This window comes from Lepeophtheirus salmonis, chromosome 1 (genome assembly GCF_016086655.4).
Source record: "Lepeophtheirus salmonis chromosome 1, UVic_Lsal_1.4, whole genome shotgun sequence".
Taxonomy (NCBI): Eukaryota; Metazoa; Arthropoda; class Copepoda; order Siphonostomatoida; family Caligidae; genus Lepeophtheirus; species Lepeophtheirus salmonis.
This window is the reverse complement of record NC_052131.2, coordinates 7,616,926-7,642,709: the sequence shown is the minus strand read 5'-3', so window position 1 is coordinate 7,642,709 and position 25,784 is coordinate 7,616,926. Positions and strand designations below refer to the sequence as shown.

Here is a 25,784-nt window from a genome sequence, read left to right as displayed (position 1 = left end):
CTATAGTAGCATTTATCAGTGTTTAATAGCCAATAATAAATAGTCCTTCCAATCATTCCCCCCATATAAAATAGAGCAAATCCATTATTACAGCATAAACACTTTTTGTAACGATTTTTGTATAAAACATATATTTTTTGGGATGATCTTCTTTTAACCCTTTACCGCCATAAGTATCATATTTGATACATGAGTTTCCAAACCCTTATTTGAGCCGTTTGAAAACGTATTGACTGTAATTGTAAATATATAAGTCATCATTAAATAGAAAAAAAATACAAATTTTAAACTCTTGACTTTCCAATCATTCGAGTAGGATGACAGTTAATCCGCCTAGACCAATCGTTCTCTTTTACATTCTGCCTGGGATCTAGGGACTTTTGTTATAAATTTATGAAATATTTGGTCATCGACTTAAATAGAATAAGGAGGGACCGAATCCGAAATATATATTCTTAACAATAAAAAAAAAATCAACTAGATTGGGCACTCGTTAGAGTGCATACTTCTGCCTATGGTAATTTTTCATAGATTGATTTTTTTTGCTATACCAAGGGTTCTATTGAAATTTGAACACTTACTGATTCAATAATTAATGACAGTTGATTGATTGAAATCTATTCATATGTCGATAAATTATATCAAATTTGCATTCGTCAAACTCGAAGCAGTTGGGTGTTTCCAGAACCCCCGTCTACGCTGTCAGCAAGTCTGAAACGTTGAAGAGGAAGAAGAACGCTGTCAAAAAGGCCAAAATGGACCAAGAAGAGTTAAAGAAAACAGCCCAGGCCAATCCTGTCAAGTCATGAGGGCCTGTGCAAGAGATCTGGGCGTTTCACACCAGAGTATCTAGAGAGCTATCTAAAAAAAGCATGGAAAGAGGATTGTGAGAACGGAGATACCCCTTTTGACACCAACAATGAAAAAAAAAACAATTTTTTCCATTGTGAACTCTTTTGAATTCTTTTTTGACACTTTTGGGCCCTTTACAGGCCTGATACAAACCCACTTTGTATGTGGAAAGGAAGGCCTGCAATGTTGTCAACAAAATACCGAGGCCTTTAAAGCCACTATCAACCAGCACTGTGACACCATGACAGAGAAATACATCTACAGTGGGTGCCCGGCTTCCACCGCCTCCAAGAATACATAACTACCGCTAAGGGCGGCTACATTGATGATTAAAAGAGCTCAGACACACATCTATTTATAGTATTACTTTTGTCGAAATTCAATTGTTAATTAAAATTATATGTTGTTGACATTTAAAATTCAAAGTGTTCAGATTTTAATGTACCACTCGGTATAAAGCAACTTTATTAAACCTAAATTAGTAGAACTATTTGAGTTCTTTACTTCAATATGTTTTAAAGTTTTTGGTCGATTATGTATTTTTAATGTTTTTTTCTACCTTGACTTCTATAAAATTAATCGCCTGTTACTGTGATAATATTTAATTTTTGTATCAAGTCTGCTAAAAAACGATTTGTAACTTTTGCTGCAATCCTGGTGACTATCAATAAATAAACAGAGGACAAAACATAGCCTCTGTTTTACTTCGTTGGTGAAGCTACTAACACTTTAAAATATATATATATTGATTTCAAATTATGACCCCCTTTTCTCTAGTATAAGGCAAGTTTCTTCATTTTTGGGAATCAAAATATTAGTATTAATCGAAGAAGTGATAAAATAACGTGTTTGTAAGACAATGGCTAATCTAATATTTTAGGGAAAAAATCATTAATTTTGTTAATAAACATTGGAGCCACTTTTTATTTTTCAACAAATTATTAACAATCGTAGATTTCCTAACCGACGCAACTAGATAATATGGTCAAAGTCAGTAGCTCACTATATTAACATTTATTACTTTATTGTTGCAATTGATGAATGCATTTATTGTTTTTAAAAATATTGAAACTAAATAACTGATTTTTTAAATAATATTGTGGGGCCCCCCCCTCAAAAATAAAATATTTTGCTTATCACTAAAAAATTAAATATATTAATTTTTTTCCCTAAAAATTGAAATTTCTTTGTGAACAGCTGTGGATTTTGAATTTTTTCCCAAAAATTAAATTTTTTGTGAACAAATATATATCAAATTAAAATTGATTTTCAAATTTTTCTTTTTTTTGAATAGGTGTGGATTTGCAAATTTTCTTATAAGAAAATTTAATATTTAAAATTATTTTTGTCAATGGCTTTGTATTTTTGATATTTTTTTAGAAAAAGTTTATTATCTGAATTTATTTTCTCAAAAAATTCTTCTAATTTTTTTTTCTTTTCTTTTTTAATTTCCAAAAAACTCAACTTGCATCCAAAATATAATTCTGCAGACGCCCCGAATGTACTTAAGTACTGCCTACTAAGTATCAGTACCTGTGTTTCATTAATACTTAAGTATAAGTACTCAATTATTGGATTAAAGGACACTTAATTGTCCCCATCACTGCTACAGAGTTCAGACTATAGTTAATAATCCCATGTATCTGCCCACAAATTGTAATATGAAGACCATAATGCACATAAAAAAACTCAATTTAATAGTAGGCTATTTATATTTTTTTTACAATAACAATAAATTATGAATCTATCAATTTGTTAACGTACTACCTATGTTGTACGTTAACATAAAATCAATCATGAACAAAAAATAAGAAACAGAAAAAGTACACATTCATTTTTTTACTTCAAATATATTTACTGCTAAATATTTCATAGATATATTTAAGTAGGTTGTAGGATTTTAGGGTCGTCCGTAGGATCATATATATATTTTTTCCCATAAAAAATTTCAAAAGAGATTCAAATATTAATTATTATTTTTTTTTTAATTCACAATTATTTACAAAAAAATTGAATTGTATTGAAAAAAAACTCCAAAAATCAATATTGTCAAACATTTAAAATTTTTGGAAATTTTTTTCAAATATTTAAATATTACAATTTTTTCAAAAATCCAAAGATATTCACGAAAAATAAAAAAAATTGGTAAAACATTTCGAAAATACATAGCTATTCTCAAAATGTTATTTTTTCTTCAAAAATCTACAGCAATTCACAAAAAAATTCAAAAATCCATAGCTGCTGACAAAAAATTTCAAAAATCCTCGCCTATTTACAAGAAGTTAAATTATTAGGAAAATAATTTCAAATATTAAATTTTTACGAAAATAATTTCAAGTATTAAATTTTTAGTAAAATAATTTCCAAAATCTATAGCTAATCTCAAGAATTTAAATTTTTGTTGGAAAAAATTTCAAATATCCACAGTTGGTTAAAAAAAATTATTTAAAAAAAAATTCATATTAAATTTTCTTGTAAAAAGCAAAATTTCCTTAATTTGGGAAGACTACAGCCCCTCCAGCCCATCCCTTGCGGACGCCTCTGCTTGTACACGACATTTAGTTGACTTGAAACTGTTTCTAACATTCCTCCTTCCTCCCCCTTTTTTCCTTTTAATGCCGAAGGTAGAAGAGTACATATTATAAAAGTACTCTCATAACAGGCTCCAGGGAATAGTAGGTAATAAAAAAAATAATGGCTTTTTCAAAAACAACGCCATCTTTAAATTTTCCTCGCATAGCAAATAACGAAAAGGAATGTAACAGAAATTTACGACTACTTGTTACGTAATCAAGGAATGGTTTTTTTCAAATAAAAACCATTTAATTAAAATATTTATGCCTTACGTTCACTCAACATTTATGTTACTTCATGCGTTGGTAACTTGAGTTTGATTGTGTAGGACTATATATAGATATTTAACCTCCCAAATTTGAAAGGATACACTTTTGGTTTTTTTTTGAAGAGTCGGAGTAGGAGATTTTTTTTCTTAGAACAGAAACTGCAAAAAAGTACTAACCGTTAATATATTTTTATCATTTCTTTTCGCAATTTGACTTGTAAAATAAGTGTCGTTTAAACTTTTAGGCCCCTGGAGTCTATGTCAAGTAATTTTGAATGTAAAACCTTGAAAATTATTATTAAGATTTTTAACCGTTTTATCGTACAGAAATGGCATATGTGGAAAGTTAACGCAATAAAAATCTTGATCTATTATCAAGAAATGGAAAAAATGCCCAATTAATCATTTTTTACACCATGTATCTTGCATACAGCACAATATTGTATATACATATTTCGCTCAATTATTGACATTGTAATCAAACTTTTGGGAGGATTTAAGAACCCCAAGGATATGAGCTATTGGTTAAAATTTTCATTTGATTTATGAAACTCAATTTGGCCCCGATATGATCCCTTTTAAAGAAATTTTTTCATGAATTTTTGCTACTTTCAGTGCAATTTGTGAGGGTCCCAAAGAATATTTATTTTATATAATTTGACGAAAATTCGTCTAAGAACATAAATGTGGTTAATCTATACTCGATTACGAGAAAAATCCTTCTAGTTTAGTTTCGTGTAAATGAGTCAATCATAAAGTTCTTATGACACTACAGTTTCAAATGTGTATTAATTTATACTTGCCATATGATTAGTTTGGATGATTCCTTGATTTGTTTTTCTACGCTAAACATAGGTTTGAGTTAATAAATAAGCCTTAAAAATTTTACATTAAAAAAAAAAAATTTATTAACATAAAAATTTCTTACTTAACTAACACATGAAATGTTTTCTTACATTTTTAGCAAGATAATTATTGATTGGCTACATTGTCATGATAAATAAATAATTATAATCAAGTTTTTCAAGAAATAAACAGTCATAAATAGTTCATAAAAAAATGGGATTTTTTTTTTTAATTTTTAAAAAATATATAGTTCTTACAGGTATAAAGTAAATTAATTACATCTTATTTTATCAATTAACATAGTAAAGCAAACCCTTAATCTTAAACACATCCTTAAAGTTAACACATTAAATATTTATATAGATTGCTACATAGTTGTTTGAAAATAACATGTTCATTAAGAAAATACTTCATAAATTTGTAGAATAGATAGTAATGTCCTTTCATTTGAACTGTTTCTCAGTTATGTGTGAATCCACTCCTGAATATGCATCCCTTAAACCCATAATGCAATGGATACAGGAGGGAATGATGTTCTGGGGAAGATAGTATTAGTCTTCCTCAGTTATACGATCCTTCTTTGGATGGATCCGTGTTATCTTAGTTGTTTCATTAAAGACTTGTTTGCTCTTTTTGACATTGACGATTTCCTCCAGTACCTCATGGATGTTAAATGTGTTCGTATTGGATTTGGATTGAAGGAAGGGCCAAAAATCAAAAGAGGCCATAAATATATTTATAGCCATTTGTAAGGGCGAAAGTTCTTTAATGAAACTTCTTCTCACTGTGAGAGAGCGTAATCTCTTTGACAGTGGAGCCTTGGGCACTCAGTTCCTGGACAATCCTGGAGATGAAGTCATTTCTTCTATATGTGTTTAATCTTTGGCTGACTACAACCCTTACACACATGAAATACCAGGGAATAATTTCAGATGAAATGGAGATAAGATGCGGGTATTCTGACCATCATTTTTTCTCCAGCGAAAACTTCTCGCTCCCAAGGCTCCACTGTTCACTAATCTGTTGATAGAAGAGAAATAGATTTAATTATGAGTAATGAAATTATAAATTATTAGATTGTATATTATATTTGGAAAGAATGTAAGAGGAAAAGTCATTAATTTTTTGCTAATTATATATGGTATTATTTATTGCCAAAAAGGAGCCTCCCATAAAAAGTGTCAAAAAAAATAAATAGTTTGACAGTTGAGTATTTATATAAAATGTACATCAATATTTATTTATATTTATGTAGCTTAGGATAATTCTATTTTGACTTTCCAAAAAAAAAAAAAAAAAAGAGAGGACATTAATCACTTCAAACTTTGAAATGAATCAATTGAAAAACAAAGTTGTAATTTTGTGGTTTTTGTTCAAAAAAATGTATTTTGGATCTTTTTTTGATAAATTCATAACAATGTCCCTGGACAGGATATTTAGAGAGGATTTTCCCCTAAGTTATATAGTATTTAGTATGAATTCCATGTCACTAAAAAAATACACAACTCTTTAAAAAAGGATTATACTTACAATGAATACGACAACAACTGTTGTCGAAGGACGGACGACGATTTTGGAAGTAATGTTATTCAAATAAAAGTTTGAGGCATAGCGATACAAAATATATGCAGACAATACTTTGACTCATGTATTTGTATGTACTGCCTGTAAAATAAGCGAGAGTGTACACAGTAGACAACACATTCTACGAACATGAAGAACAACAACATACGCAGGCCTTTGTAAAGTATATATTCCCATTACTTTTATTTTTTATAGCTGTGATGAAGTATATGTATGCTTGAATGTTTGCATGTTCTGTACAAGATGCGAGGTTGTACAAGTTGTGACTTGTATAAGCAAATTGTACAAGTTGCAAGATCCAAAAAGTAGATAAATAGCCTTAAATTAGTGACGTACCGTGCCGAAATGTACTGTCCTGTCAAAAATCTGGTGTAAAAGTGGTTTCATCAAACAATCTTACTGATATCAGCTGGTGACATCATCATATATATTTCGATCATCTAGGATCCAATACGTATAGGAATAATAAATACATAACTAGGCCTAAATTAAGAATAACAACAAACTATTTTTATGTTTTAAAGATACTTAAAGTTTTATTTAATTAATTCCATTAGCAAACTGAGGTAAATTACAATAATATTAATGAAAATACTTCTTTATGGAGGTGTTTTAAAAACTTGGAACAAATTTTAAGGACTAATAATGAGGACTGGACTCAACTTAACTGATTTTAATTACTATATTAAGAACTTTAATGAAGAATTTAGAATACTCAGGGGTGGACTGGAGGGGCTGTATCCCCAGTCCAGCCCACCCCACCCCCAAATTAAGGATTTTTTACTTTTTTCAAGAAAATTTAGTATTTGAAATTTAATTTTTGATAAATAATTTTTAAAATTTAATTTTTGATAAATCATTTTTAAAATTTAATTTTCGATAAATCATTTTTAAAATTTATTTGAAAAAAAAATAAATATTTTTTCTGAAAATGTATGGATTTTTGAATTATTTTTTAAAATTTAATATTTGAAATTATAATTTTCAAAAGATATAGTTTTTGTGAATAGCTGTGAATTTTTGAATTAAAAAAAAATCCAAAAACAAAGGGCTCTTCCTCCCTGAAATATAATCCCGTGGACACCTCTGGAACTTGTGATGATAATAATTCAGTATTCCGTACATGGTGCATATATAAATGGTGCAATTTTTTACTTTTTAATTGAAAATGACTAATTGCTAAGATGAAAATGAAAAAAATTACAAGGAAGAATTTAGAGCTTACGTAAAAGAGGAATATTTCTTGATAGCCGATGCATTATAAATAGTTTAATTTTTGCTTTTTTTTAACTTACTAATAAATAAATACTATGTGGTACAAATTAAAGTTCAAATGTCTACACTCATATTACTCCTAAATTCATAAAAAATGCGTAATTTAAATAGATCAAAGTTAAATGATTCTATCAATTTATAGTTATTTAGGGTGACTAAACTTCCTCTTTTTAGTTAATGTCCGGGGCATCAAGGATATTAATTCATGAAGTGTCCAGTTTATAAGGACAAATAGGTCATGCCAAAAATTTAATTAAATACATTCAATTATATTTTGTAACAAACAGGAATATAAAATCCAAAATATATTGTGTAAAAACAAGCGAGATTCAAAATATTAAAAAAAAAAAACACACAAAATTTATTTTCATAAAGAAAAATTAAGAAAAAAAATAATAATTTATGCATAATTTTTTTTTTTTGAAAAGGAAATATGCTCGCCTTAAGTTTTTAATTAAAATAAGAGATGTAATAATCAGAAGTGGGCACTTGGACTGGAGACTTGCAACTCAACTTGATCTCAAAATCAAAGACTGCCTACTCGATTCGGACTCAAATTCTATTTTTATTACTACAGGAAAAGCCTTAACAATATAGACCCATTGTATATTATAATAATGGACATTAAATTAGCTATAAAGAAATCTCATTACTCTATTAAAAAATTCAAGGACTTGACCCTATGAGCAAAGACTTGACACTATACTTACAGTATAAGAGATTTTTCCTCATGTCTCATAATTAAAATGATTGATATTGTACTTTATGAAATAAGGCATATTAAAACATTAAAATTGCAACTTGTACAAGGCATACATATCATTTAAGACTCTTAAAAGAGTTGCTGGGTATGGAACGTTGTTATTTTATATAGTTATATATATATACATTCGTGTTGTTGTTTTTTTCCATCAAGGAGGGAGAGTGAGGCCTGCGTATAATGAAGAATAGTTTAATAGGTAAAATGAATATATAGGTTTTTTTATATGCTACAGGCTAACGGTGGTGCAGAAGACCCCCCCCTCCTTTTTTTACATTCTGTGTGTAGCATGACTATTTGTTAGCTTCTTCTTTCAAATAGTTTGTTACGTTAAAAAATTAATTATACACATCATCTTGAAAAATAATATATGTGAGTATTAGGGTTTCTCTCCCGGAATCCCATTCCCACGGGAGTTTGCACTTACAGGAAATTCCCGAGAAGTTGGTGGCCGGTCAATATAACAGCAAGTTAGAATGATTTTTCTCAAAAATGAGCTTTTACTATGTAAATTAAAATACGTTCTATTCAATATAAAATAATGCTTGTGAACTCTTCAACACAAAAGCAAACTGGAATGATTTTTTTCAAAATTGAGTCTGGATTACATTTGTATTCACAAACTATCTTCAATTTCATTATACAAATTATTTTTATTACTCCTTTGAATATGTGGCAAATATAGGGTCCAATATATGTCTCTAAAACCTAATAAAGGCTCTAAACTATAGTTAACATTATTGGGTGTCTTAACATGTCTCAGAAATTTATATATATGTCCTATAATTGATTGAAATAAAAAAAGTTGGGTGTATATATGATGTGATACAATATTTTGGGGGTTTCTTGTTTCATTGATTTTTGTTCAATATTATACATATATTTCTTTCTCCAAAATATTAAATTAAACATTGAATAAATATTAAATAAAGAAAGAATATAGTTACATATTATATTCTGGTGATATCCGAGTCGGGTTGTGTTTTTTAAAGTAGTAAAACCACCAACTCTACCAAAAAATTAGCTTGTTCATCATTTTTGTATTTTTGTTGTGGGTTGTGTCGGGTCCTTTACGGAATTCCAAACAAAGGGACGCACAGATACTAAAAAATCAATCCAGGCACTATTAGAGATAATGATAAAATGAGAATACATGAGTAAGACGTGTTTAGAATTCCTTTTTTTCTTTTTTAAGGATAAAAAGAAATATAGTACTTCAATTTCTTTGTATTTATTAAATACTATCAATATCCCGAAATTTAAATAAAAAGTCCTGGTAGACGGATTATTTTCAATTTCCTGGGAAACATACAATCCAAGTAAGCATATATATATATATATATATAATTAGAACGCACAGTTGTCTATCTATATCTATAAAACGACTACATACATACATGTAAAAAAAACACACAACCTTCAATTGCTTCTTTGATGAAAATGAAGGGAATAATTCACTTTCATTAGGACATTGAACGAAAGGAAAAGTGCTCAGTTCTCTCGTATTTTGTATATTTAACATACAGCTATACAATATACATATGACTTAGTTAAAATTAAACGGTTAACATTTAAAAAAGAACATGTTCATATTATATTAGTGTTGGGTTGCGCCTTTAAGACCGTTCTATATTTTGTTGGATCGAAATATATTTTTCAGTCATTTAAGGAAGTTTGGTTTATGTATATTGTCCCCCCCAAAAAAAAAAAGATACATTTTTTATAGATGTACTAGCGGTAGTACCCGGCATTGCCCGAAATTATTAGGTGTCGACGAAAGGATAACCTTTGCATTATCAATATGGAAGATAACACCTCAAGAAATCCTCAATGATACTCTACATTTTTAGGAACTCATTCGTACGTAATTACTCAATGGTTAGATTTTCTCACCACGAGAATGGAATAAAAGCTCACGCGAAAAATGCTTAGGATTTACAATTCATTATAATGTACTCTCTTGTTCTTTTTTAGTACATATAGTTTTAAGAAACATTCAAAAATGACTCTACGGAGTACAAACATGCCAACATACATGTAGATAAACTTTGCTTTATTAATATACAAGATAAACCTCAGGGAATTTTTTTTAATGATATGATTGACATGCTCAATTGCATTATTATTTCTAAGATCAAGTACCTACGCAGTCCTAAAATACAATCAAAAATTACTTTACGGAAAACATACAAGCAAACAGATATACTTTTGTTTTTTTGATATATATTGTTGATGACGTCATGTATACTTATAAGTTAGTACTATACATAGATAATTAACGTGGTCACCCTGACAATGTTCGGGAGGAAGGCCGGCTAGTTGTAATGACGTTTTATTAGATCTGCTGCATGCAGCCGTGAGGAAAATGTAATAAACACAAATCTTACTCTATATCAAGTATGTACCGAAATTCTGTTTAAGCTAAATAAAGTAATGTACGTTTCAATTTGCTCATTTCTCATGACGAAAAATTAGTTGCGTGAACGTAAAGGCTTTCATTTTCGACCCTTAGTGTCTTTCTAGAATAATAAATAAACAAAAATTGCAATCATCGAGTAGCTAAGGAAGAAAATCACTGCTCGCATTGATGCTGTCGACAAGATCAAAGATAATGGTGAACGTTTCTGTGTCTTCAAAAGTCTGGAATACAAAGTCAAGAACAATTACAATGTCACCAAGAACTTTTCCAATTGTCCTCAGAATACAAGGTCAAGTTCAGCATCTACTAAAGCCGTCATCCGTGCAATAAGGGCCAAAATTGAAACTGCTCACCGTTTTAAAATCCGTCAGATTACCAGGATTTAAATGTTGACAAAAATGCCGTGCGTTGCAATTGTGAGGTATGACCTACAGCTTAAATCAAGAGCCTGTACTAAAGTTCAAGGGCTGGTTGGTATCCCAACAATGCAAGAATAGACGCAAGAAAGTTATCATATTACTAAAAAGAGGCCAAAGTAATGTTTTGGTGTTTTCTAATGAAAAAATATTTACTGCGGATGCAATGTCAAACTCAAAAAGTACCTGCTTCAGTCTCAAGAGACTGAAGATGCAGAAGCATTCATTTGCTAAACTGGGATGACAAAACACTTTGCTTCTGCCATGATATTGGGTGCTGTGTGTTCTAACAGGAATATGTTTGCACCATTCATGGCAAAGGGGACTGTTGACACCACGCAGTATAATAACTTGCTGGCACACAAGGTATTTCCTGCCCTTAACATAACCTCTGGGATTGGCAACTGGTGCTAGACTCATGATGGGGCTCCTTGTCATTCAAGCATTGGTCACGCAAAAGTACATCATATTAGGATCCAAGGGATTTTAGTACAGCTAATTCGCCAAACATGAATCCCCTTGATTACTTTATGTGGAGCGCTGTGGAGTCCAAGGTATGTGCAGCCCACCACTCCAATGTTGATTCCCGGAAAGCCTCTGTGGCAGTAGAGTGGAATATCATGCCCAAGTCCACAGTGAAAAACATTTGTGATAATTTTAGATGCCGTAGTGAGGCTCATATTTCTACCAATGGAAGAATTTTTGAGAAAAATTCAAAAAATAACAGTTACAAACATAATTTTTTAATTAAATACATAATTTGTCCTCAATACTTGTTTTTGTATGAATACTTTTTTTGGTACAGACTTTAGATATATTTAGGATATAAAGGCTGGAATTACTCTTATGTCGATCTTCAATTATACTCTGCGTTCACAAAGGATTTACATCTTTAATTCCCGAGCAAAACCTCATCGTTACTCTTCGTTTGAGCACAGATATTAATTATTACTTTTAACTTAGATGCTTTGTCTTCAAGAATTCAATAATAATGGTAACAGCTTTGGAAAATATAAAACCTTGTATAGAATGCTAACTAAAAAAAAGCTCTTCCTTCTTCTAGGACATATTTTATACACTTCTGTATATCTGAATTACAGAGGGTGCAGTTACCGCATAATTTTCTACCAGCTGTTGCCAGGGACCAAGATATTTAATTCGGCCCTTAAAAGAAGATTAGTCAGATCGATTTTATAGATTAATTGTTGATGACGACATTTGTACTTCTAAATCAGTACAATAGATAAATATATTGGCAGATTGTATGAGGGCGCCGTTATAGCATGAGGCCATGCGTACTGTGATGGGGGGGGGGATCAAAGTATATATGATTGGGAGCATCATTCTCATTTTAAATTTGGTTCTTGAAAAAGTTCAGTTTAAGATTAGTCTCATTTTGAATTCATTGTACATAAAAAAAGTAAATTTGCAGGAGGAAAAGAGGGCAGTTGGTACCCCAATTTGGAAGCATAAATGACTTCATGAACTATTTATTTTCAAAATTGGTCTATATAAACTCTATATGACGACGTTACCTTTATTCTATCACGTAGCCTTTTCTAAGGAAATAACCCATAATAAGGCCCACAATCAGTTAGTATATGTTTGCCAATACTTTTAATTATGGAATTATTTTCCAATAATTGTTGAGACTGGTTAAAATCTTAACAGAGGCTAGTTATAATTCTGCCAATCAACGTTGTGAAGAACATTGATTTATTGAAAAGAAGCAGAGAAATCGACAGCGAACAACAAAACACACTGATTTTTGTGTTAGCACGATAGTGTCGTCATATAGGTAAACCAATTTTATATTTGATGACGTCATGAAAGTTTCCATATTTTGAACATCAGTACAATGACGTGATATGTATGACGTTTATGAGTAAAACTCGTATTATAGGGCGATGCAATGAGTAAAAAATTGCTCCACGATTAGAAAAAAATTAATTTCTTATACCTACGCTTTGGATTAATATACTTTAAATTGTACCGAAAATAATGATCGGTCTTAAGGTCGAGTATCAGCTCTAGTTCATAGATATGTACTTACATAGACCAAGGACTACTAGTCCTTATATAAACACATATAATGAATTAATTATGAAAAGCACACATACTTTTGCGTTGATGATGAGTGATTCTTATTGATTTATTATTTTAAAATGATATATTGTAAAAATATTTTTTAACCTTTAAATAAAACTATTACTATTAGTAAGATAGTTTTTTTAGTTGATATTCAACTTAACGATCAAAATCATAGGGGCATAAAATTTCTAACTTTATTATTTCTACGAATAAATTGTTTTTATTAGTGATGTACCGCAAGCTGAGTTTTGCTACTCGAGTATTTTTGAGTTCTAAATCAACACTCGAGGGATTACAAGCTATACTAGTTACTTGCTCTAACACTTTTTGACCGCCAGCAAGTTCGATAGCCACAAAATCATATTTATGTTCCATAGCTTACCTTAAAAACTGGATGAACTTATTTGAATTGTGGTCATATATGTAATTCAACATTTTATTTAATCAACACATCAATATTTTACTTTATGTAGTTGGGTTATAACCAAAATATTTTTACGGGCACTGATGCTCATTAATATGAATGTAGTTTTTTCTAATTGCTAATTTTATTTTTTTCATTACGAAGATTTAAACTCTGGTAATAATAAGATTCTGATTGTATACATCACTTTTCTTGACCAGCTCAGATTAAGCAAATTTATTTTTTGGTTGGACGCAAAACTTTTTGAATCCGAATAAAAAACTATAGTGTTTTGAAAACATTAATATGTGCATGGGGCGTAAGAGTACACAATGGACAATAATCAACATACTTCTACAATGTGTTGCCTATGGGAAAATATAAATTTTAAATTTGACAGAGAAAAAAAGTGAGTGTTTGACGAATTATAAGTTTTAAAGGAGTTTCAAGTAAAAACTCACCGTTAAGGAAGATGAAGAGATTATTTGTACACTATTTTTGTTTCCTTAATTCAACTCGAGTACCAAAAGACGAGGTTTTCTCGTAGCACACCACTAGGATTTATGGTTTAAGAAATAATCAAAGTGAGAACGATCAGAACATGACTTTGATAAAAAAAACAAAAAGTAACTATTTTTTCATTACAAATCATATTCCTTCGCATAAAAATATTCCATTCATTAACACTTAACAATTAGTGCAGGTATATTTCATTTGTTTTTCACGTGTCTGACTCAGGAACAAGTCAATGTACCTTTGTAGGTATGACTATTTGCTACCATCATACAATATTGAAATAACTGCAATCAAATGATTTATATCTAATTCTTCAATTCATGTAGGGGACAATCCCATATTTATACATTAATATCTTTTAACCTATGATCGAAAATAATTGATAAATATACATTTTGGAAGAATTTATAAGTCATTTGTGAATGGATAATGATAATTTTAGGACTAGTTTGGAGATTGAGCAAAAAATGAGCACTGTTCCATCTTTCTGTTCATTTTTGAACGGATGAAAGGGGTGAAAAATTGAACAAATAACGGAAAAAGTCAAATAAAGTTATACCACATCTTTCATTTGTATATGTCATATATACTTGTATATGTAGACAATATATTTCTAAAAACTTTGCATACTATAATCTTTAAATCTCCAACTCTCTCCCTTTCAAAATAGAGAGGTTTTGTGACTTAAAACATTTCTTGCTTGTAGGAGTAAAAATACTAAGATAAATTATATTTTGCAAGTACGAAAATTATTAACGTAGTATTTTCTCTTCCCAAAGAAAAAAACATTTTAAAACACAGAACCTCTTTATTTTGAAATGGATCATTGTTGTGGTTTAAAGATTATTATATACAAAGTTCTTTGAAATAAATTGCACGTGCACGCATGACAAATCTGGTAATTACAAAGGTTTCCTTTGAGGTGAACAGTACCCTTTTGGCAACAAGTTTTTTTAAGTCAGTGAATAATAACTAACAATTATGTTCTAATGGCAATAAAATTGGGCTTTTTATTGTTTCAGCATCAGTAATCAGTAAAAATGTAAACTTATCATAATTGGTTATTGTTTCTATGTCCTTTTTCATGTTCAAATTTTGCAATGGTTCGTTAGGGGGTGGGTGGGTAACTTATCACTCAACTGGTGGGGAAAACTGTAACTTATGAATATTGAATATACGTTCGTACATGCCGTTAATCGTTAACAATAAGAACATGATATAGGGGCGTACGTATGATTTTTTGAATTGAATTTGAAAATTCATATTTTTAAAAATTTTTTATTAAAGATCCCAAGTTTTTCTCATAAAATTATTTTTTTTTTGAAAAAAATTTAAAAAATTCACAGCTGTGAACAAAACATGGATTTAAAAAAAAAAAAAGTAAAAATTTATTCACAAAAAAATATTTTTTTTCTACTAAAATTAAATTTCATTTATAAAATTTTTAGAAACAAATTTCAATTATTAAATTCTTCAATAAAAAAAAAAAAAAAATTAGAACTATCCACAGAAAATTAAATTTTTTGGAAAAAAAGTTTGAAAAATTACATTTCAAATATAAACAATTATAATAAAAAGCAAAAATTCCTTAAATGGGGTGGAGGTGGCTAAATCCTTCCCAAACCCTCCGGAGGCCCCTGTGATAAAGTCGACTCAAACATTTCTCAAACTACATATTACCAAAAATAACAACTTGTCCATCACATATCATAATTTGTTATCTAAAGAACCTTCTTGTTTCTATGTGGGAGGCAATCCTCCTTTATACACTGAGGCTAAACAAGCAATGGATAACAAAGTTTTAAAACAAATATATAAAATTGTATATTTTTAAAATTTTTGTAAAAATTTCAATATTTGAAATGAAAAAAAAAAAAAAAAATCTTTTATTTTTTCAAATAAATTCCAAAATCCCAGCCCCCTTTTCCCCTAAAATATAATCCTGTGGACGCTCTTGATAGCAAAATCGTATTTTTTACCTATTATTTAAGATATGAATTAATCGAATCGGTATCCGTAGTTTTCACTAAAATTGCATCAGAATCGGTTTTATTATTCTTTATTTTTTGTATATATTGCAACCATTCGATAAAAAAGAAACACATTAAGGCACAAAAACAATTATTGGTTAACCAATTCTTTCCATTATTATAAATTATATTCTTCTTATTATTAATATAATTGCTTCAGCTTAAAAACAGCTATTTCAAATTTAAATCTTGTAAAACGTTCAAAATACCAATAAAAGGAAAATAAGAAAAAACAATGGCAGCTGACAGAAACATACAGTGTATTTTTTTGTTCTGGTTATATATGAATGTGTTGCAAGTTATTACCTTCTTGTATAACGCAACCTTTCCTCCAAAAATAATCAAAAAAAGGCCCATAAGAGTAATTTCAAGTTCAACCAATCAACTTTAGAGCACTATTAATAGGGAAAAAAGTAGAAAAAAACTACAGCTAAAAAAAAAGCAGTCCCTTGCCTTTTAAACTTCTTTAAGACTTCGACTCTACTTGCACTTTCAGTATAAGGAATCACAGATATTTAAAGACTGAGAACCACTGTATAAAAGTATATTTAACATTTTACATACTTTTAATCATAAAATATATCTTTCCGTTGGTTTTTCCAACACGAAAGGGATAATATATAATTGTTGTTTATTTTTATTTTTCAAATGGAGGAAAAAACTGGTTTTTTGACCATAATATATATATCAACTATTATTTTTATTACTGCCGTTATACACAGTAGGTTATTTTCTTACATTTTGTGAAGAAAAAAAATAACAACAACACAAAAATAAACAACATGTCCTCTACAATATATATATATATATATAAAATATAAGTTTGTGTCTTATATAAAAGTATCCCTCTCTGAGAGTGAAAAATTGCTGTAAAAATATACGCATCATCCCTGGAATAGTATAAACATTTTGTTCTATTTAGTTATTATAAGTACTAAGACAATTATTTTTTACGTTATTCTGTGTAGACTCAAAACCTCGTTGATGAATCTACTTATATAAGTACATATGGGATACTGGTGACAGTTGCAACACTTTTTGTTTATGGCTTAATTGCTTCCAACTGGTTTGACTTTGAATTGCCAAATTGTAAAACAACATACCTACATAGAGTCAAACAATAATAAAAATAACAATAGATTTTTAATTTTTTTTTTCGAAAAATTTAATGTTTAAAATTTAATTTTTAAAACTTTTAGTGAACAGCTGTGGTTTTTTAATATATTTTCCTCTACAAATTTAATTGATGATTTTTTGTGAATAACTATGGATTTTGATACATAATGTAATCCTCCAGACGCCTCTGCAGTTATGTATCTTCGAACAATACAACAAAAGTTGACAATAGTGGATAAATAATACAGTAAAGGACAAAATTTACGTGTGGGCAAACATGGGATAAAGAGAAGGAAACGGAAATACAGTAATGTGAAAAAAATATACATTTATGTTGCATGCATACATATAACTCATTAAGAAAGAGTCTTTTTCGTCTAGTATTTTTATAGCCAGTAATTCCTTCTTTGTTTATTACTCAACAGTCCAGGTTAGTTTAAATATCTTACCGTTCAATGTAGACTCATTTGGTAGCTATGCAATGATTTAATTTGCGAACCCTATCCAGGGATTTTTTGGGAAACATTTACATTGGAACTGAATATGCCCACTTAGTGCAGGTGATACGTTTAAATCAGAGTGATCTTGTTTGACTGTATCTATAAAAATTGGTTGAATCAAACTAAAGATTACACCAGTCAATAGTTTTTTCACTACTTGCAATTTAATACTACTCGACCAATGTTGCAATTGCCCTCATAACAAGGGACGGGTGCAACAGTTCAAAAAAATTGAGTTTGAGTTAAATTAAAACAATTAGAATAGATAATATTCTTTTATGAACTTATAAACATACTTTTCCTGATGTTGAGCCATCAAATCCTACGACAGATTTTCTAATTTGTCACCCCCCTTCTTTCAGTATTTTTTATATATTGGTCTGACCGTTTTTTTCCATTTAACGGACCAATTGTCCCGTCCTTCACTTCTACGGTCCAAGCTATCTTTAACTTTTTTTTTCTCCTTGCTAGTATTGAAAAAAATAAAAATGAAGAAAAGAATGAATAATTGTTAGAACGTATAATACTTGCTTTTTTTCGTTCTACTCACATAAAGATGAAATAACGTAGTTAGTAACTACGTTATTTCAACTATTGTAGTTGCCATAAAAGACCAATAAGGACCACCCCTATGACTGACAAATTTGTTTAAAACCGGAGGTTTATTTTTGACTGATCCATCACTACTGATCAGTACTATAGATCAGCTAAATTCACTCTCAAAAACTCTTGGGATTCTGCTCTAGCCAAAAAATATGGTTGATGTGAAGTGTAATTATATAGAATAATGGAAAAGAATAAACAATTCTAGAACAGTTGCAACAGATGTTGCAGTTGCTTTTATTCTTCAAAAACAGTTTTTATGCAATATCTCAAAGAAAATTTGACAAAATTGTAAATTTTTTGTTGCTATAATCAATATTATATTTTACAATTGTGTTAAATTTTATGGTGGGCACTTTTTTGATATTTGTGAAAAAGGGAGTGTTGTAACAGGCCCCCGTCTCCCCTAAAGAAATATCTACGTACTTATGTAAATATGTAGGCAAAATGATACAATCGTATAACCTGGATAATAGCTTTTTGAAGATTATAGAGGGCCCCTCATTCGGTACACTGGCTTTTACGTTATTTAGAAATAAATTTTTTGATACTTTCATAGTATTACCTATGTAGTATGTAGGGGCTTGAATTAACAAAGCCTCAGATCTTAAACGATTACTCAATAATAATGTACATAATCCTTCTTTTGTGAAAATAAGTGTTGAGTTCAAGTTTTACTTCAAATTGAAAAAAAAAACCCCAAAAAACTCATCTTTACTATTAGAGTTGACAATTTTTTTCTGAAATTTACTCCAACTAACTTGAAGTACATTAAGTACCTATAGTTAAAAAATCGATTATTTAATGGATTTTACTTAATTTATCTATATTTTTTTTCCCATTATCTTTCAAATACCATCCAACGTAAACCAATTTTACTTATATAATACTAAAGTCATCTATTGAGAAAATAATAGATTTAAGTTTAACAGACCAATTATATATTTTTTGGAAAATATGAATGTACTTGAAATCGTTCTATAAACATAATTTGTGGTAAAATTTCGAAGTCCTATTTAGTCCGTTCCTAAATTTTTTGATGTGCCCTAATCGGACACAAAACCTTGCACATAGAGCAATCTTTGAAAAATGACGCCGTCATATATATCTGCTAGTGGCGTTAGCATAAATCAATCTTCCTTAATTTTATTTTACCTGGTTCAGACTTGAATTATCCCTAAATTAAGAATATTTGCAAAACATTCAAGTTTTTTTAAAAATACTTCAAGTTTTATACAATTACTTCAGTAATTGAGGTATTTAACTATGATATTGGTGAAAATTAGTGAATTAGTTTTTCAATGTTCCCATTTCAAGTTTGAATATGACATGCTTAAGGATGTCAAAAATGTTTTTGACTTTACTCTAAGTCTTTCCAAAACTCGCTATGGTCATTTTTAAAATTTTGGTTAATTTTAGTGAGAGGTTGCCATAATATATATTGTTTAAAAATTACTCCAAGTCGAAAAAAATTACAACTTAACTTTTCTACTAATTACTCGAACTTTTTATTTGGAAAATTGGATTTTACTTGAACTCGGATCATAATCAAAATTTGAAACATTCAAATAATATTAATTAGCAAGGTTAATAGAAATACAAAGTTATACCATGACGCGTTCAACCACGCTTTTCTTATTGACGTCATAGTGTATTAGTGGTTGCGTGTTTTCTCAAAAACTGTTTTTCTTACCCAGTAGTCGGTATGATAAATTAAATTGAAAATTCTTGTAATAATGACGTCATAGACTATGAGTGGTTGCTTGTTTTGCCAAAATCTGCCTATCTTGCCCAGCAGTCCGTACGATACATCAAATTGAAAATTTCAGCAAGCCCAATCATAGGATGGTCTAATCTCTTTTTTCTATTTAGCTTGATGATTAGTAATTTTTTTTATATCTCAAAGTGACAATAAAAACAGAGAATAGTTGAATTTGCATTAAAAAGAAGGAGCCCCACATTCCATAATATTGTCAGATTCTCAAAAACTCAAACTCGACACAAAACTCACAAACTCTAACTGGATAGAACTGACAACTTTATACAAATTAAAAGAGGTTATTATCTTTAAATGAAAAAATATCTTCTCCCAACTAGTTATATATGCTTTTTACAATTTGTACATATTTTATGAATAATAATTTCCTTGAAATATACAAAAATTTTATTATTCATGGAATTACGCATGCTTATCCACTGTAAATTCTCCTTGGAAAATAGTCATTTTAAAATTAATGTTGTGACAACTCGACAAATTATTGACTACGTTCAATTTTTAATTACTCAACCTTAACAAATAATAATATTATCCAAATTATTAGCTTATGTCATAAAATTATTGCTTCAAAATCCACTCCTTATTTAATTTTCTGATCCTTTATAATTCATTTAATATTTTGACCAAACCTCATTTTTTGGTGTTCAAATTGTTAATATTTTATAAAAATTATCAACATCTTTAATGAGATAAATGATAATACATATAGGTATATAAAGATAGGTACTGCTAACATTAAATATTAGGCATCATAACCCAAACGAGTCTAAACAAGTTTTATTGACCATAGTTTTTCATCTGTATCTATATATAGTTTTTTTATCACTTTTTCCTTGCTATGTAGATCTTGTTTTCGAGATATCACAGATGACGTTAATGTATGACTCTACGTCTGCCGAATGAAAGTAGTAAGCAAGAATACAGAAAAAATTTATATATATGTATTTACGTATATGAAGGTAGATATTTTTTTAAGATTTATGAATATTTTATATTCAGTTGTTGAATTAGATTTCAGCTGTTTCACAAATTACAAAAGAAGACTGTTCATGAAAATGTACCGTAATGACAAAAGTTGAGAATTTGGTATAAATATATTTTATTTTATTCCACAAAACAAGAAAATAAGCATCAAACGTCAAAAAAAAAAAGAAGAAAAAAGGTCCTTCATAGACGAATTTTGATTTGAAAATCTATAAAATGTCGAAAAAATGACACTTTGATGTTGTTTCTTTAAAATTATCGATTTGAATCAAGTTATAGGATTTTTATCTTGTTTAGTATTATAGATGAAACATAGGTTTTCCAACAATGTTCTACCCATCTTTCTCTTACTTGCCTCTTGGTGTGAGTATTTTAGTTGCAAGCATGCTGCCAACAAATAAATATTCTCTTTTGGTACTGCGTATACCCCGCAATTTATTTTGACGTTTCTCTTCATTTTAACTTTTTAAATCTCATTTTTTGATACCAAGTATCAAATATATTTTTGTTGTTGATTTATGGCAAATAAGACACCCTATTTTACCAATTTATAATTTTTATAAAACTATCTATTAAACTCTATAAATATTACTTTTTATTTATCATTCTTCAATTTTTAGGGTTGATTTGTTTTTATTAAGAATATTTTTAAATTTTTTAAAGCCTGATATTTTTCATTTATTATTAATACTTATTTTCTTTTTTTCTGATTGGTTATGGACGGAGTAATTACAATTTTTCTTGCCAAAGAAGTAAAACATTTTATTACCCGTAATCGTCACACTTTTCATTAGTATTTGCTTATTTAGTCAATTTGAACACTAAATAGCGCATCAAATTGCAAAACATCGTCATAACAATCATAACAACGTATACTTATTTCAATAAATAATTTATATTTCAGTTGACATTAAGACTGCTTGCTTTGAAAATTCTTCTTAGCATGCGCTATTACTTTTTAAACAAGAAAATATAGACAGTAACATATATTTTCAATTTACTCATGTCATATTAAAAGGGTAAATTCATGGAGGCTATATTATAGCTATAGGTACTGTTTGATGTACAAATGTGTTTGCCGTAGAAAGTAAATATTGCCAAAACATGGTTTAAACGAGTATTTTAAAGAATTAATTTAATTGCAATTGATCTCCTGAGTTTTTTATCGTTGCCATTTATGAAAATCAGTGAATTGCTTCAATTTTTAATAAAATAAAAACTATTATTTCAATTCCTTCTCCTAATTTTAAATTTACAAAATTCTTAGAGCGGAATTAACTCCCTTGATAATAATGCTAAAGAATTAAAGTTGATACCATCAGATTTGGTGTTACAAAAAAATTATAAATTGATGTAGTTGGTCCTCATGGCGTAGTTGGAACTTGCGTATCCACCAACAATTAATTAGCTAATAGCCCAACACTATTAATTATAATATGATAAGATTGTGCATCTTTTGTATATAGTAAAATAAATCTTCTTCTATAACTGATTTATAAGACTTGTTTGCTTGCCTTTTGGAAAAAGGAAGTTAAATTGTCATACATAGATTTATGAGTAGAGTTGAATAGTTTGTAATGAAAGAACTCCCTTTAAAAAATGGATTAAGAAAAACCGTTGTTGCGTGTACTCTTCTTTTTTTCATTATTTAATCGGGCGTCGTGGTGTTATCTTCTCCCTCTGAAGTAAGAATTATCACCTATCTTTGGTGTAAATTGTTTTCAAAATGCATATTAAAATAAATATATATATGAATTTAAATATTAAGTATAATATATTCCCTTCACTAATGCATTTTAAAACAGTACTTTATCCCCCTCCCCCCCAAATCATATATTAGGCAGCTGATATTAACAAACTTCCTAATTCATTAGTACCATTTGTTTCAATCCCTCCTTTTTCTTACGTTCTTTTTTGCTCACAAACATTTCAAATCTATTTATGTGACGAGATGAAACGAAATGTGATTAAATTGGACGAACTGATTTATCTTTTCCTTTTTTTCCACATTTATTGGCTCAAGATACCTTTGACGACTCGACAGAAGTCGGATCCACACTACTATAAATATGTAATAACGACAAAATACCATTATTAACTTGGTTGATGAATACACACAAAGTCCTCCTCATATTCATTTCTTGATTGATACTAATACTATTAATTGTCTTTGAAGAATGTAGAGGAATAGGGCCGACGAATCGTGTCTCAATAAAAACTTTTTATATGTAGGCATACGAAGGAATTGCTTTAACTATTCATAATATATAATAATAATAAAACATAATATAAAAACAATAAAAAGAAGTGGGCTTGAATCCCTGGGTTTATTATTATTAAAACCATCCTCAAAAATAATACGTGAGTATTAACTATGTAAATTGTATGTTTGTTCTTAGAGTATAACCACAATTACTAGTACATAAATATGGTATTCCGCACGACATACTCCAACCAACAAAAATAGCAGTTCCATCAATGTATGTATTTGTCTTCATTAACATAATAATATCTTTAGCAGATTATTGTATATATAATGTACATATGTACCAAGTGGTACATTAAGATTATTTGAAAAATATCCAAAAATTAAAATATTTTAGAAAAAATTTCAGTTTTGGATTTGTTTTCATAAAAAGATATTCCCAAGAAATTGATTTTTATCGTTATTTTTTTAGAAAAACCCATAGCTTTTCTCAACAAATTAAACTTTTTGAAAAAAGAAAATTTTTTTACATCTGTTCACAAAATAATTTCAAATATTAAATTATAACTAAAAAAAAATTTATATTCCAAAATTAAAAAATCCACAGCTCTTTACTAAAAAAATTTTTTTTAAATCTCAAATATAAAATTTTTTGGAATTTTTTCTCGAAAATACACAGCTATTTACAAAAAATTAATTTTTTAGAAAAAAAAGTTTAAATATCGTATTAAAATCATCGATTTGAATGGAGTTAGAGGTTTTTTTATTTTTACGTATTATAGATAAAACATATATTTTTCGACAATAATTTAACAACTTTTCTCTAACTTGCTTCATTATATGAGAATTTTAGTTCCAAACATACCGCTAATAAATCAATATTGTCTTTTGTTACCGCGAATTATGCGCATTTATTTTGATGTTTTTTTCTTAATTTTTAGAACTAATATCTCGTTTTTTGATATCAAGTGTCAAATATATTATTATCAAATATACTTTCAGTAATCATTTATGCACCCTATTGTACCAATTATTTTGGACTACCAAAACTCTATTATGTAACTCTGAATACGACCTTTAATGATCTACATATATATGATTGATGTCAGTTTTTCAATTACTATTATTGACTTTTTATTAACATAAATAATAACTTTTCAATAATATTGCAATTTACATTAAAACCTTTGTAATATAAATAAAGGATTCACCACTAAATATTTAAGAAAAGTAATCATGTAAGATGGAATGAGACAAAGAAAAACAAAGAACATTTTAGTTTGTAGGAGAATTGGAACATGACGTCTAAGAAGTGTTATACATCTGCTATTGTTAAATACCTTGGCCCTTCTTCTGAATTTCCAAAATTAGATTTGCCAACTCTTCGGGACTTATAGAAATGCTGTCAGCTATAAAAATATAAATATGCTTAAATAAAGCAAATCAATCCTAGAAATTAAAGGAAGATAAATAAAATGTCATATTTTTATAGAGTTTAATAGACAGTTTTCGTAGTGCAAAATTATAAATTGTTAAAATGGGGTGTTTTATTTGGCATAAATGAAGACTGAAAGTATATTTGATAATAATATATTCAAACTTGGTATCAAAAAACGAGATTTGAGTTGTAAAAATGAAGAATAACATCAAAATAAATGCCCATAATTCGCGGTAACAAAAGACAATATTGATTTATTAGCCGTATGTTTGGAACTAAAATACTCATATAATGAAGCAAGTTAGAGAAAAGTAGTTAAATTATTGTTGAAAAATATATGTTTTATCTATAATACTTAAAAAAAATATAAAACCCGTAACTCTATTCAAATCAATAATTTTAAAGAACCAACATAGAAATTTCCTTTTTTTTGACATTTGACAGATTTTCAAATCAAAACCCGTCCAATAAGGATAACTTTTTTGGACGTTTGATGGTTATTTTCTTGTTCAGAGGGGAAAAATACAAAATAATAAATATCAGGCGATACTAAATTCCCAACTTTTGTTATATAGAATGTGAAAATAAAATTATTTTATTTTTATAACAATCATGAACCTTATCTTCATAATGTTGCTTAAGGGCAACATTTCGTAATTTTTTTCTATGACCAATTTTTTTTTCTTGGTTTATTTTTCTTATTCTCAAAACATTGAAAAAAAGGAAGAGAAAATTTCTTATTTCACCTACTTTTAATTCATGAGAGAAAGGGTTAAAGAATAGCATAAAATATCAAAAATCTTCATTAATTTGATTATCTTTATCAATGACAGAATATGAAATGATATGAATTCTAGACTAAGGTCCTCGTCATAAACTGATATAAAAATAAAAATCCTACTTCATATTTTTTTAAATTTCTGAATTACTTAGAATCAGCTCCTTTAAATCATCATCAATTGAATCATAGGAATAAATAAAAACATCCAAAAGGAGAGTACATCTTTATTTATTTCTGAACCCGAGTACATCTTTATTTATTTCTGAACCCGAGTACATCTACATTTATGAAACACTTTCAATATCAGATGACATCATTGTATCGATGTTTACAATTTGGAAACAT

At 28.7% G+C, this 25,784-nt stretch overlaps 1 long non-coding RNA gene across 3 annotated transcripts; it reads right to left on the bottom strand.

Moving 5' to 3' along the window:
• Positions 1 to 4,577: 4,577 nt before the first annotated feature.
• LOC121115670 (uncharacterized) lies at positions 4,578 to 20,321 on the bottom strand. 3 transcript variants are annotated; one of them, XR_011779644.1, is made up of 5 exons: positions 13,950 to 14,077; positions 9,107 to 9,282; positions 8,110 to 8,330; positions 6,071 to 6,607; positions 4,578 to 5,560 (listed from the first exon to the last, which is right to left on the bottom strand). It is a non-coding gene; the product is annotated as an uncharacterized lncRNA (long non-coding RNA). The 3 variants fall into 3 exon arrangements; XR_011779648.1 differs by lacking the exons at positions 8,110 to 8,330; positions 13,950 to 14,077 and adding an exon at positions 19,947 to 20,321; XR_005863641.2 differs by lacking the exon at positions 8,110 to 8,330 and having other exon boundaries at positions 13,950 to 14,067.
• Between the last annotated feature and the right edge of the window lie 5,463 nt (positions 20,322 to 25,784).